Source organism: Sturnira hondurensis, unplaced genomic scaffold, assembly GCF_014824575.4.
Source record: "Sturnira hondurensis isolate 20B ecotype Veracruz unplaced genomic scaffold, ASM1482457v3 Scaffold0016462, whole genome shotgun sequence".
NCBI classification, from domain to species: domain Eukaryota; kingdom Metazoa; phylum Chordata; class Mammalia; order Chiroptera; family Phyllostomidae; genus Sturnira; species Sturnira hondurensis.
The window spans coordinates 7,973,741-7,989,141 of record NW_028089093.1 but is presented as its reverse complement, the minus strand read 5'-3'; positions in this window follow the sequence as shown (position 1 = coordinate 7,989,141).

Here is a 15,401-nt window from a genome sequence, read left to right as displayed (position 1 = left end):
AAGATGGCGCTCACGCTCCTCAGCAGTGAACCTGGAGGTTTGAAACTCTTGAAAGAAGTGGAATGAAGAGGCCTTCAGCTTGTTTAGCTGAACCGATTGAGATTCTTCGTATGCAGGTGCAACTAATCCTTTCAAGATATAAGAAAGCTCAATAAATTCTCCTTTTACAATATCTTCACTGGCTTTTGAGGCTGATTTTGCTTTTTGTCCGCAGCAAAGTGCGGAAGGCCTCTGCACCTATGATGTGTGTTTAAGCAGTAAGGAGACTGCCCTATTGTCTCCTGTCAAGCTGCTTGGGACGCAATTTCCTTTTTCCTGTTCTCAGGATTAGCTGATGAGAGCCAGTTCCCCAGGTACGCATAAACTTGTCAGATTCTTTTCTCCCCTGAAGTAGGTGACCAAAGAACTGTGCATTCACTGTCTCTCTCAATATTGTACGCTAGCAGATTCACTGGGCACAATAACTCTTCCATATCTCTGTCACTACTTCTTATTCATAGAACAAAGTGTGTACCTACTACTCATTTTTTTTAGTACTGTATAAATACTGAAGCTATACATTGGAAATTTTCAGGATTATTATGAACATTAAGATCACTACCAGGCAAGTTTATATATGTAATATTAAAGTACATACACAGATATTTACAGGTAAATTCTTTGTATATACAATATAAAATAACTTGTCCTTTGAACTGAATATCTAGTAAACTTCATTTCAGGCTAATCTTTTGTTGTTTCTTAGGTAAGCTCAGATTCTCAGATGTAAGTAGTTAGAAATAGTTCTCCTATTTAGCTATGTCATCCTGTGAGAAATAAGTGTACATAAAAAAGAACCAGGACTTCTCTAAATCATTTTTAGTTCAAGAAAACTACAATAATATCACCTGATAAGCTGTGGGGCTTAGCCCTTCAGTCTTTGTTTAGAAAATGAGCTGCTAATGAGAGTGACTGAAAGCAAATGCTGAAGAGGCTTCTCATTCACAGCTTCAGTGTTCTTCAGCTTTCCTATTGCCCCTGCATTGGTCCCAGTGACTGGACTGAGTTAGATACGGAAATGAGATGCTGGGCCTACCTCCAGTTATCGCTCTCTTAAGACTATATGCTAGTTGCTGAAGGGTTAACCAAATACACACTCGAAAGCAATCAGAGACATCTTTTAACATTCTCCATCAGATTGAGTTCATTTCCTACCTATTTTAAGATTTTCCAACCTTTAAAAATTGCACTTAAAATTAAAATCTATGTATGTCCTTATGTTACATGCATTTTGAAATCTTCTTAATACAATCTCCTACCCTTTTCCAAGCTGCACTGGCCTTGTGTGGGTTCCTGCAAGGTGGCCTGCTTGTGAGAGCCTTAGAATCGTTGCTCTAGCCATTGCTTCCGTCTTGAACTTTCTTACTGCTCATTTGCTTGAGTGTGGCTAGCTCTTTATTCACATTCAGATTGCAGAATCAATGGCATTCATTGACGTTCTATCCTACCATTTGCTTTTGAATGAATCTACAATGGATCCCTGCTGGGTTAGTTTTTTAGGATCACCATAACAAATTGCCCCAAATGAGGCTCTGTGTTCTGGAGACCAGAAGTCTGAAACTGAGGTGCTGGAGGGGAAGAATCCCTTCTTTCCTTTTTCACTTCTGGGGGCTCCTGGTATTCCTTGTGTTGTGGGAGTGATACAGGGTGCAGCCAAGGGGGGGGGGGCAGAAAAGATTTGGAATGGTGTCCAGAACTCAAAGTGTACAGAAAAATTGGAGGAAATATTAGGATGTCCTCACCCCTCCCCCCCGGGTGTCAGTTGGGGGAAGGGACGAATGGAGCAGGGCCATTGAGAGCTGTTTTGCATAGCAACAGTTTTGCAGCTAACCTCTGGAATGGTCATTTAACATATCTATAACCTTTAACTGGTTTCATAGATATGTTAAATAGCTGTGGCCAAGTTTTGGGCCAGGGAGAAGTGAGTGGCGGCTACCCAGGCTAGAACTGGGAGCTGCTTCTCGGAGAGAGGGCCTGCTTGAGAGCCACGTGGCTTTAGCAGAGTGGGGGTTAACCAGGCGAGAATTGAAAGCTGCTTCTCTGAGAGAGTGCCTGCGAGAGATGCATGTGGCTTTAGCAGAGTGAAGACCCCCTTTTGGCCAGGTGAAAGGGAAGACCACGCAGCTTTGCCAGAATGGAGATCCCTGCGGCCGGGTGGAGAAGAAAGACGCGCACTTTTGGTGGAGTGCGGCTTTGGTAGAAGAGGCCCACGCAGCTTTGGCGTGCTCCCTTTGGCTGAGTAGCCTGGAAAGCAGGAGAGACTTTGACTCTAGGACTTGGTACAAAGAACTCGTACCAGTGGAAGGTGCTGCATGACTTTGGATTAATTGGAGATCCTGCCTGGACAGGCAGGCGACACAGCTCACGTGCCAGCGACCTGAAAAAAACGGACGTGTGCTCTTTTCCTGATTTACGGTACCCGGAGTTGGGACAGTGGGAGAAGGGAGGCAGCTGTGTGTGTGTGTGTAGGTGTATTCCCTTAAAGACTTTGATATTTTAATGAAGGCACTAGGCCTGAATAGCATTAAATAAACATTTTGTTTCCTTTTCACAAATCTCTGGCATTGAGAGATGTCTTTCCAATTGGCGGCGGACAGAAGAGCCCAATAGATATTAGTATACCGTCCTTGGGAGGGGTCCCTGTTTTCTGTAGCAGTTTTTGGCATCCCTCGGTGGGCCAAGTATTGCCCCCCCCACCCCGGACCCTTTGTTCGGTAACAGGAGCACAACTTCAATCACAGCCACCTCTGTTTTCACAGACCTTTCTTCTCTCTGTGTCTTCCAGTGTCTCCTCTTTTTACAAGGACACTAGCATCTGATTCAGGACCCACCTTAGTCCAGGATGATCTCTGCGAAAGCCCTATTTTCATGTAAGGTTATATTACCGAACAAGGGGTTCAGGGGGGTGCAGCACTTGGCTCACCGAGGGATGCCAAAAACTGCTACAGAACAACAGGGGCCCCTCCCAAGGACAGTATACTAATATCTATAGGGCTCTTCTGTCTGCCGCCAATTGGAAAGACATCTCTCAATGCCAGAGAGTTGTGAAAAGGAAAGGGGAAGTTTATTTAATGCTATTCAGGCCTAATGCCTTCCTTAAAATATCAAAGTCCTTTAGTATACACACACACACACACACACACACACAGCGCTCCCTTCTCCCACTGTCCCAACTCCGGATACCATAAATCAGGAAAAGAGCACACGTCCGTTTTTCAGGTCGCTGGCACGTGAGCTGTGTCGCCTGTCCAGGCAAGATCTCCAATTAATACAAAGTCATGCGGCACCTTCCACTGGCAAGAGTTCTTTGTACCAAGTTCCAGTCAAAGTCTCTCCTGCTTTCCAGGCCACTGGGCCAAAGGGAGCGCCCCAAAGCCACGTGAGCCTTTTTTACCAAAGCTGCAGGGGTCCGCACTCCACCAAAAGTGCCTGTCTTTCTTCACCTGGCTACAGGGATCTCCATTCTGGCAAAGCTGTGTGGTTTTCCCTTTTCACCTGGGCAAGAGGAGGTCTTAACTCTGTTGAAACGGCATGGCTCTCTCTCCTAATGGCTACAGGGGTCTATATCTTCCAAAAACAGCGTGGCTCTCCCCTTCACCTGGCCAAGAGGGGGTCCTCACTCTGTTAAAGCCACATGGCTCTCAAGCAGGCACTGTCTCAGAGGATCAGCCCCCAGTTACATCCTGGGTCCCAGCCACTCACTTCTTCCTGGCCCAAAACTTGGCCACAGCTATTTAACATATCTATGAAACCAGTTAAAGGTTATAGATATGTTAAATGACCATTCCAGAGGTTAGCTGCAAAACTGTTCCTATGCAAAACAGCTCTCAATGGCCCTGCTCCATTCGTCCCTTCCCCCAACTGACACCTGGGGGGGGGGGGGATGAGGACATCTTTTGTCTCTCCAGTATTCCTATACACTTTGAGTTCTGGACACCATTCCAAATCTTTTTTTGCCCTCCCCCCACTGGCTGCACCCTTTATCAGTTACAGTTGGAGATGCCAGGTAGACATTAATTTTTAAGGGACACTCTTAAATCCACTGTATTCACTATTTGATATATTTCATCATTTATGTATTGATTTATTTATTATCTTTTCATCCATCTTTTTCATCCCACCTTCCATTAGAATGTCAAGCCCCTGAGATAAGAAACATTGTCTATATGTTTGCGTGCTATATTGGCACATAATAGAATATCAGTAAATCCTTTTAATTTTTAATAAATGAATAGAATGATGCTTCCAATAATCGTAGCTGAAACCCTCAAACATTTGAGGCATGTGACTAAGCTAATCGGGCAGATCAAGTTTCTGAGCACGCAAAACCAGACATTGGACCTTGCTGAATGCAAGCAGGTAATTCTGCTTCACATGGCCTTTGTTTGGTTCGCCTTTAGGCTACCCCTAATTTAACACAGCTCCTCTGTCTTCAACCCTCTCTCACTCCCGATAACAGTGGCAACAAAGGAAAACTAGCGAAGATCCTTCTGGATCTTTGAATATCACAGATGGAATCTCTCCTTTAACTCTGTGAGGGTTTATATGTGTTTTAAACTCCTCTTAACCATGACTATTCACAGAAGATTTCATCCTAGGCTGCACATTAATGTCACATGAGAAACCTTAAAAAAATCCTGATTCCCTGGATGAAATATATCATAATATCAAATCCTCATTTGTTGAAGATTACAAAGTGTTCCTATTTGTAATTCAGCCTCTTTTAGGAGCTCGGCTCCTTCAGCTTATGAAATCGCTTTGAGGGTTGAGCCGTCAAGCTAAGCTGGCCTTTAACTACCCAAAGGTTTCAGTGATTCTTTGAAGGACAAGATTCGTTTTTAAATGAAAGTTTCTGCTCTTTTGTTCTGGGCCTTCCCCTGCTCCCCACCCCATTTTTCTCTAGCGCTGCCGGCTGCCCAGGGCATTGTCTTTTATCTCCAAGGCCGAAGTCTGTCTTGAGACAAACACTCATAGTACAGCCGGTTTGGGTGGTGAGGGACGAGTTGTGTAGGGTGGCAGCGGGGCAGGAAATGTGTGTGGTTGTAGACACACTATTCTGTTTGTGGTGCCCCGATTCATCCCGCCATGATTGCTCCCCATCCCTCCCACTCCAGGCATTCACCGTGGAATTTCTGTGGCTTTGCTCCTACCAAATTTAAAAAGTTGTACTCTTCCAAATGTTTGTTGAGCTGACATTCTTCTGCTTGATCAAAATTTGTCTTCTTTCAGTCTCTCAGGAATAACTCAGTTCAGACCTTCTGAAACTTTTCTTCTCATTTCTGAGTATGGTTGTACATTAATGTAATTAAAAATATATACACACACTTTCTTGCAGTCTCGTTATAGAGGAACTCATGGGGGGAGGGGGAATGACATACTATTACCAAACGGACTCCCTGTCTTCTGGGGTCGCCCTGTACCAGGTTCACCTTGCCTGTCACCAGGGAATTATGGCTGTCAATGCCAGTGACCAGTGAACAGGAAAGGAACTATTTATCCAAAAGTTTTATAGACTTAGTGTAATGATTTAATGTCTTTGTTAAAACCCCAAAGTCCCTTAAAACATCCCAAACAGACACCATCCTTCCTTCCCCCCTTTGCCCAGTCTGGGGTACCGTATCTCGGGAAAAGAAATAGAAGTCCATGGCTCAGCTAGCCCCCGGTCCTTCCCAGTAATCCGTGCTGGGCTGGCAGGACTCCCTCAGGTCCTAGCACCACCAGCTGTGTCACCAGGATCTCCAGTTCTTAATCTGAAACCATGCGGCTCCTTCTCCTGGGCTACCAGCAAGAGTCCTTTCACCCATTTCCTTCCCACAATGTCTCTTCTGCAAACATCTCTCTTGCAAACTGCTAATGGAGAGCTCTGTATCACTGCTACATCTTGCTTATCAAGTTCCTAAGCTGCGTGGCAAACAGAGCCTCAAAGCTCCCCATGTAGGTTCTGCCCCACACAGCTCCTGTGCGTGGGTTTAAATCCCAGCACCAATCTTCCTCTGTATCCCCACTTCCTACTCTTCCCATAATCAACTGCACCTGCCAGCATTCCTGGACTTTTCTAGGTTTTCTGGCCTGCCATAGTAAGTTAGGGCAGGGGTGGCCCCATGATGCGGAGCCAACCATCTCCAAGTTCTCACGCAGGCACTGCAACCAGGGGGAGTTGCTTCCCAGTTACATCCTGGGTGAAAGTCACTTCCATCTCCCTAGCTCACGGCATGGCTATAAGTATTTCATGTATCCATGAAACCAGTTAAAGGTTATAGATGTGTTAAATGACTGTTCTAGAGGTTATTTGCAAAACGGTTGGTGTGCAAAATAACTCTCACTGGCCCTGCTGCGTGTGTCTCATCCCCCAGTTCAGACTGGTGGCTGTGGGAACATTCTATATTTTTAATATTTCCTGGGCATTCTGTGCTCTGGACCCCGTTACAGATCTCTCCTTGGGAGTGGGGCGCATCTGGCTTGTACCCTGTCACAGTCTTAGGGTGTAATGTGAAAGGAAAGATACTGGGTGCACCCAGTATGCCTTTTTGTCCAATGTGAGTTGCATATGCTTAAAACTAATACATATTATATTACACACAAATTTCTCATTCACACTCAGAGATGGCACTGGTGATTTTAACACGCTTGTTAAGAAAATTTAACACATTCCTAGTAGTGCTTTAACTAAAAAATCAAACATTTTTGAGAACTTCCTACTGTTTGTCTAAAACTGAGCTGGATACTGTAAATATAAAAATAAATAGGACCTGCTTTATTTTCTCTTGAAAAGCTCACCATTTGGTTAAGATGCCAGTCAAATAAAATACAGAGACTATATCTGACATATAATATAATGAGTGCTAGATCAGAAGCATATTCAGAAAGCTTGTTCTGAAGATTAAAAAATAAATAGTGTGATCATGCCTTTGAAGGATCAAGATTCAGTGTTCTTCATTGCTCTTCTGGTTTGTGTTCATTGTCCACATCCTCTGTGCTCCTTGTCTGAGTTCAGGGACTCTCTTCCTGGGAAGACAGTGGGTCTTCCTTTAAGACCAGCGTTGGAGTCTCTTGGCTTTCTGTGGTCATGTTGTCTGAGCAGGCAAGACCTTTCTGGTGGTTTTCCATACTTTATACAATCTGACATAGACTCCGCCTCTTTGCCTTGTGTGCTGTGTGAAATCTTTGTTTAAAATATGTCCCTTTATCTTAGCTCAGTGTCAGACTGGCCTGCCCGTGCCATTGTCTTACTGGAGACGGATCTGTGTAGCAGGTGCATTTCTCCAACAACCTGATTTTGTTTCCTGCCCGGGGTCACTATAGTTTATCTTAGAAACCACCCTGTTTCTGCTGTAGATGGAGCTAACATAGGTTTTCTTTAGCCAGATCTTACTGTAGAATACTGTTTGTGTTTCCTCAGGTGTGGCAAGTGTTGTCTCAGGCTCATATCTTGTTTTGAGAAGAAAACTATATTTTAAAAGATTGTTGTAATTTAATTATATGAAACTATTAAGTTGTAGTTCTTTTTTCTACCTATTAGATAATTTGGGGTAACAGGCAACTGTCAGGAAGTGAAAATTATTCCACATAGTATCAGTGTAGATTGCTGTATTTTTGCTACATTTTACATAACTTTCTAAAATTTGTATTTGATAATTCACAATGCTACTCAGATAATTTTATGCCTATTTTGCGTAAATATTTTAACACTTTTATGTTTTCCTATTTTATTTTTGCATTTAATATGGTATAATTGTGATCCAGGTAATAAAAATATTAAATTAATTAGAAAGTACTGACAAAATTGAGAGATGATTGAGATATTGTACAATAAAATATTTACTTAATAATTCCGGGGTCAGCTTGACCAAATATTTCAATGGTGGATATTTTTATTATGCAGCTAACTGCAGATATATAGCTGGCTAACTTTCAGAGTTGAATTAGCAGTGAATAAGACGCCCAATGTTTTCTAAATAAAATAAGCTTTAAACACTTTAGAGAACATTCACCATATTTAAAACATACTTTTGTTGTATTCTAATAGAAAAACCTTTTTGAAAAAAACTTAAATTTTACTCTTTTCAAAATTACACCTCAGTTTTAAAATACTAGGTGCCATAATAAATATAATTAAGATTAATAGTGTTCTCATTGCATAGTAGAGGAATTAAAGTTGTTTTACAAATGTACCACTCATTTGAAACCACAGTCATTTGAAGAATTCCTACAATATCAGCTTTCTCAATTAGCAAAGAATTTGGTGAATCCATCCAAAAGAGAAAATATAATATTCAACTCCACTGGGATTTCAGAGTTAAGAGACAGAGGCAGAAAAGAGCTGTTGTTAGGAAAATTTTCTGAATAAGTAGATTCTTCACATTTCTCCACGTTAATCTATTTCACTTATTCATTGGATTTTATATTACTTCCTTTCTCCTATCCAACAAGATTTTATTCTTTATAGTTCATGAGAAAGTTGAGAAAGAAAAGCATATTTTCTCATGTGTGGTTTCTAACCAGTAAAGTCTTGGAGGCTAAAGAAATACCTTTTGGGTGCAGGATTAATTATTCAGTATTTGCAAGTATTCTTATTCATTTGTTTATTTTGGTTCTCCAGCAGTGAAGGATTATAATTTTGTGATTTATGGCTCCTACTTACCTTTTAATAAAAAATAGGTGAATTTAGTACCTGAACTAAATCGAGTATGGAGTCTACACATGTCAAACACTTTGTCTCTATTCATGTAATTACAACCTCAAATTGCACTGGGGAAGTTCTACCAACTGACACTATCATAGATTTACAATGTGACAGTTTTCCCCCTGTAGGTTTTTAATTTGAAGAAGGACAGATGTTGAGATTCAAACCAAGTGGGACCAGTTCTCTGAAATGTTTTCCACTTGATTCTATGTTATGGCACAAAATTTGCAAGTGAAAGCTCTTAAATGGTTGGACAGCAGGCATCCACTTGAGTGAAAAGGTCATAAGAGTCAGTTAGCTGAGAATTTATGTGATAACATCAGGAGCTGTTTGTCTCGATATTAAAGGATCATGAGTGGTATTATAGTTTACAGCATACATATGTGTGCTGGCGTAGTAGAGGTACTCAATAGTCATCGAATTAATGAACTAAGATGCATATTATAATCAGAATTTGATTATTAATAATGGGGAGGGGGAAGAGATACAGTGCAAATAGTGGAACTTTCAAATAACATAATTCTCACCTTTAATGCTTGTAATGCACTATATTCTCCTACTTGGTACATCTGCCATTCTGAGTACTTTCAGCACTTTAATTTATGTATTAAAACCACATGGAAAAGACTAATTTTCAGCCACAGCTGTGGCACTGCTTGGCTGACATGTATAGCCTCCGTACCAATACTGACATATTTCCCATTTCACAAAGCTAACATCGTTACTTCTCAAGATGATTCAAATTATTAGCTGAAATTTCTTTTTACTCATTTTGTTTTCAATTCTAGCCTTTCAGACACTGCCTTTAAAGGTAAATAAGAAACAAAACATCTTTGTTTCAGCCTTCAGGATGCATTCATGGGCGGCCAACCCCACTTGGATGTACACGACCAGCTGCCAGAAACCCCAGTTTCCACAACACTAACAATGCATTGTCCATAATTTATTTCATGGTGAAGTAAACTCACACTTTTCACCATTTACTACATGCAAGGCATGGTGGCTTACATATTAAATGCATTATACATTATAAATCTTTACAGAAACCCTGTAGATACCTATTGTTATTCTCACCTAGCCAAGATGATAAGTAGCTCGCTAGCAGGTAACAAAGCCAGGCTATGTCTTTCGTTTAGCAAACAGTTATGGAACACATACTATGCACAAAGCACTTTGCTTGGTGCTAAAGAAAATAGCAAGCTATTAGATACTAATTGTTTAATGTTTTATTGCCTATTTCACACACTGAAATGTGAAAACCTTTAGTGTAGGAATTTTGTCCTTTTTTCATCACTAAATATTCAGCACCTTGGAAGCATTTGGCACACAATAGTAGTCATTAAACATTTAAAGATAAACGAATGAATGAATAAATGAAATACGTTCTCTTGGAGCATTGATAAATGAATCAGAGGTATGAAAGAAAATATCATATGCAGAAGAAATTCTTCATGCCCAGAAGTACAAATGCAATCTAAAAAGAAGAGCTAATAGTTACTTTGCTATCTATTTTTTATGCTCATTAACTAGTTTTATCAATTTTTTCCCAATGAAACTAGGATAATGCAAAATTTAAATTTTTCTAAAGTGCTGGAGGTGAGAAGCAAAACAACAACAACAAAAAATGGGATAATGAAAGGATTTCACAATGCCGTAACAGTTGGGAATCCCTGCAGTATGAGCTGTAAAAAGCTTTACTTCATGTAAGAAAGTTGCGCAGGTGTGGGTCTCCGGGGACGATGGCAGGTGCGGGCTGGCTGAAATCATGCAGCTTTTGTAAAGTTTCTGCATTCACCTGGACTCTTGTAATGTTACATTTGTCACGATAAATGACACATTGAAGTGTCTTTCAAATGGAAGTAAAACGTCAAAAGCCCAAGTTTCCAAGAAATTCAGATGGAGACATTTTATGATGTGAAAATAGCCTTTGCAAATCCTCTAGATACTCATATACTGCGAGGCCTTTACTTGAAATGTTGACAGCCGCTGATGCTTTCTCCCGGTACAAGCCCATGCTCAAGCTCAAAGTATTCCTGACGTATATTTTAAGAAGTGAACACACTTGGCTAAATATAAATTGTGCAGAACTTCAGACTTATGTGAGGGGAAATGAATAACCTAAATTTTTAAGATCTTTCTACATAAAAATGAAACAACTGTTAAGAGGGATTAGTAGGTATGAATGGAAGCTATTAGCAGGCAAACTAAAAGCAGAAAGTTGTCAGAATGAAATATTTATTTCTGAAATATCAAAAGTATTTACACAAAAACATTTTATATGACCAAACTTGCATAAGTATTTTAATTGCCATGGAGGAATATTTATATGAACTTCACACATCATATGGAAAGGATTCTTTTTTTAAAAAAATATATTTTATTGATTATACCATGACAGTTGTTCTATTCTCCCCAGAGACATGAACTCTAGTCTCGCATCACAGACTTTTACCACTAGTCTATTTTTTTTTCTGTGTAGTGGTTAGGAAGGCTAGATCTCCCTGAGAAAAGAGAGCTATTCCAGAATTGCTTTTGATGTTTGTCTAAAACCATGCAATTTATGAATTTGTGTAACACATAAACCACTTGCTCTCTTAAGAAAGTCATCATTTACTCTTACACATTTCAGTATCAACCCTTATAGGTTGTAACTTCCTAGAAGTCAGGTTTATATTTCTGGAGTCCGGTACATAGTAAGGAATTGAGAGATAATTTTTAAGTGAAATAAATGAGATATATCAATGTTTTCTGGTCTTCCCAGTGTCAATGCTTCCCTAACACATCTCTTTGTGAATTTTTACATATTCTAAGTATGTGACAGGTGGTTATCTGCCATATGTATTTCTTCCTGATAAATAAAACCTCAAGTTAACATTACCTGAATATGGTGATGGTGTGAATGTAGTATAGGGGATAGGATAAGTTATTTTTTAAGTTGACTCAGATTATAACCATGGTACAAGAGCCTGCCTCGCCACAGTGATGAGCAGAGATGAAGAGGTCTCTCACATAAGGAGACAGTGAGGTAAAGTGTACTTGGAAGCCAGGCGGAAGAGGCGCTAACCTGAATGATAAGATTTGGGGCAGATCTTCCCTGCCTCCCAAACATTTCTCTTTTAGGGTTTGATATTGTCACTTGGATTTTTGAGATTTCCATCACTTACAGCAATTAATTTATGTTAATATGCACAAACTGGGAGATTGTTAGAGTTATGTTATTAAATATTTTTTGAGTAGTTCTTGATATTGGTAGCGTGTCTTGAGAGAGTTACTTGGTTTACCTTTTTTTCTCTGAAATTTGTGGGAGGAGTTTTAGGAAAGACCTGGAGGCCTATACTAGGTGTCTCCTTTTAAAAATGCACTCTAAGAAGTAAATGAGAAGAAATGCACTTGAGTATTTTCACCGGAGACAGAAGAAAGCATTTGACACAAATCTTCATTTTGTCCGAAGTCTGGGTTTAAATTAAGACCCAAAAAAGATTATTAAGAAATTCAAAAAACCCATGTATACTTACTGCATCTATCGTTCAGTTACATGGAACTTACTGACTGGGAACTCAATGCCCCTGGTAGAATATACCAGGAGCAATGAGGCTGGTGCAGAAGAAGGATTGGGGAGGCACCGATGAACAGCACCAGGGATGGCAGTGGTTTCCTGAATTGTGTCAAGTTCTGGGTACGTCACAGTCAGCCAGGACAGGCTCTAGGTGGTTCAGGCACTAGTGTCTGAGCTAGCGTGGGGTGAGTGCAGATATGTAGCAGTAGAGACTCGGAGCTGGGCGGGATGCAGAACAGCAGGAACTGAAGGTGGGTTGCAGCAGGGATGTTGGACCAAACTGGGGGGCCAAGGCTCTGTAGGAGGCACTTATAACCGTGAAGTGCCATATCACATTTTATTTTTGCAAATGAGTTGCCTGTGAGTTTGGTAGTAAAGGTGGAGCTGTTGGGTTTGTTCCCACTGACATGCACATTCCTACTGGAGGAGGAGCTAATCCGTTCTATTGGCTAATGGTACAGAGAACGCAAAGATGAGGAAAATGGATAGGTGCTTGGGACGTAAATGCCATAGATTCCCGTCAAACAATTTTAGCTTTGAAAATGAGGGTTCTAGAATTACCTGCCTCAAGTTTTGAATGCAGAGAGAGCTCTAAGTTAGTTTGAATGTGTTTGAATTAGTTAAAACATACACATGCACACACCCCTCCTTGAAACCCAGATAAAACAACCTTGATTTGAGAATTTGCACTTCCAGCTAAGTAGGCATCTCCCTGAACAAATTCCTTAATCATCTCCCTTTTTAGATTAACCCACACTCTAAAATTACCTTTCTTCCAACTTCACTGTAACTGCCCTTTTGAAAGTTCAGATTTCCTAAAGGAAGGAAGGCCAAGTTAATTAATGTTTCACCATCTTTTTTACCTTTCTTTCTACTTCCACTTCCTGGTATCCCCTCTGACTTCTCAAGCACATGGGGCTCTTTTGCTTTGGCTTGGGGACACAAACTTCCTCTCTGGAACAGGTCAGAGTCATCCTGACCCATCCTTTGCCATGTGCTCTCTTTAGCCCCAAAGTGCAAGGGATGAAGAGCCCCCTGGAAAATGCTGTTCTTCTGCCCAATTTTCCAGCCCTTCTGAAAATTAAAGCCTTGGCCATGTTGCATAACATTTATAAGTTTTAAGCTACTGTTCACGACTCTATCATGATCAGCAAAGGAACCGACCGATAAAAGAATGTGGATTCTTCACGGTACTTGGTCAAGAAAAGAGCTCCTAAAGGCTGTGGGTCTTCAAGAAAACGGTCACAAATCTATTTCAGGACAACACATTTCCCAATGCAGACCTGAAACTGGAGTGGATTATTTGCTGTAAAAGGAGATTTGGATGTAAAAAAAAAAAAGCAATGGGTTTGGCTAGTGACATAGCTGTTGATGCTGTGTGAGATTTTATACAAGGGTTACCTTTTATGTTAAAGACATAAAAATACATTAAGTCACATCAAGAAGCTAATACTCAATGACATCTCTTTGGTTGTGACTTTACAGAGTTGCTCAATTATTGTATCATATCTGCTTTGCAAATAGTCTTGTACCTCAAATTGCCCCAGACTCCCATTACCATTGTTTCCAATTTATTGTCCCCCCCCTCCCGCAAATTTGGAAGTTTTTGTTACACATTAGCAAATCAGCAGTATTTTAAGATGATTTACAGATTACTTCAGCAAAAAATGAACTTTTTAAACTCGATGGCTGGAAACTTTCTTGCACTTTAGTTTGAAGTCCCTGCTTTCTGAAAGCTCATTGGCGTCATGTACTCAGAGCAACAGCTCTAAATGGTTTTTTTGGAAATGATTTTTAATAGGGCCCCCATGTTGCTGATGATCAGTAAACTATTTTCATAAGAACAATAGCACAGTAGCAAAGAGTCTTTTTTTCCCTTAAGGATAGATATTCTGGTTGATAAGAACGGGTACCTACAACAATGGATAAGCTAAGTAGTTCATGGGCTGCTTTAAACAGATAGTATTTGTTGCTTTGACCTGCAACAGTGAATGCAACAAAAGAATTTCATGCCTTCACAGTCAGACTTGGGGAGGAATTGTCAGGGTGAATTTAACATTGCAAAACTATTTGTGCTTGTACGACTAATGGTAGACATTGTTAATTGTTGCTGGTAGCAAACTGGCAAAGCTGCTGAAACCTTTGTAAATATCATCTGGAACTTAAACAATGCACACATGGATTTTATTTATGATGCTTTTCAGTAACCGTGAACTTGGGATCAGTTGGTTGTGGTGTGAAAAACAGTAGTAAGACCACCCAGGATGGTGTACAAAATATATCTCGGAAATCGATGGCATGCTCACATGTGTACACTTCAGCATTGGTTGTGTTTTTAAGTGTTGGCTCTGCACATCACTGTGATTTAATAGTTCCAAAGTATTTTAAAAAAATGGCCTTTGATTACTGTTTTTGCTAAATTACATATTTTATTATAAAAGACTTTCTGTTGGCAATCCAAGTAGTTCTACTTATAGTACAGATTTAAATTACTATATTCACTTCACAAAAATAAAATGCTATAAAATTACAGGAAAATGGTTCAGAAATTCAAGCAGTCACTTTCATACGGCTGCCAAATTCCAAGAAGCCTAATACTGGAATATTAGAAAAATGTGTCCCTGCGTAGTCCTAGGAAATCTAAAGGGAATGAGATGACAATATTATCTATAAAGTACACCCTCTGACTGCACTGCACCACTTCTCCTAAGAACATTATTTAAAAACTAAAACTATTTATATAATTGAGGTTCTTCATATTTTTTGTCCAAAACAACAATAACAGCAACCCAAAGCAACACAGAAAACCTCGCTTTTGAAAACCTGGGTAGTAGAAATATCTTCTGAATGGAATTCTCTCACTTTCAAATCAGCCTGCATCAGTATTGAGTAAATATTACATAAAATACAACAACTTGCTATAATTTCCATGGCAATCATTCTAAAAAATGTGCAATAGTTCCTCTTCATCAATAGTCTAAGTAAATCTCACCTGATGTGCCTGGGCTCAGACATCTGCATATCAGACCTCTGCCCCTAGAGCCGACAGGTCCTGGGCATGGGCTGGCCTTCCTAGGGCTCAGGCAGTGGAGGCCTGAGCAGAGCTGTTGGGCCAGTAAAGTC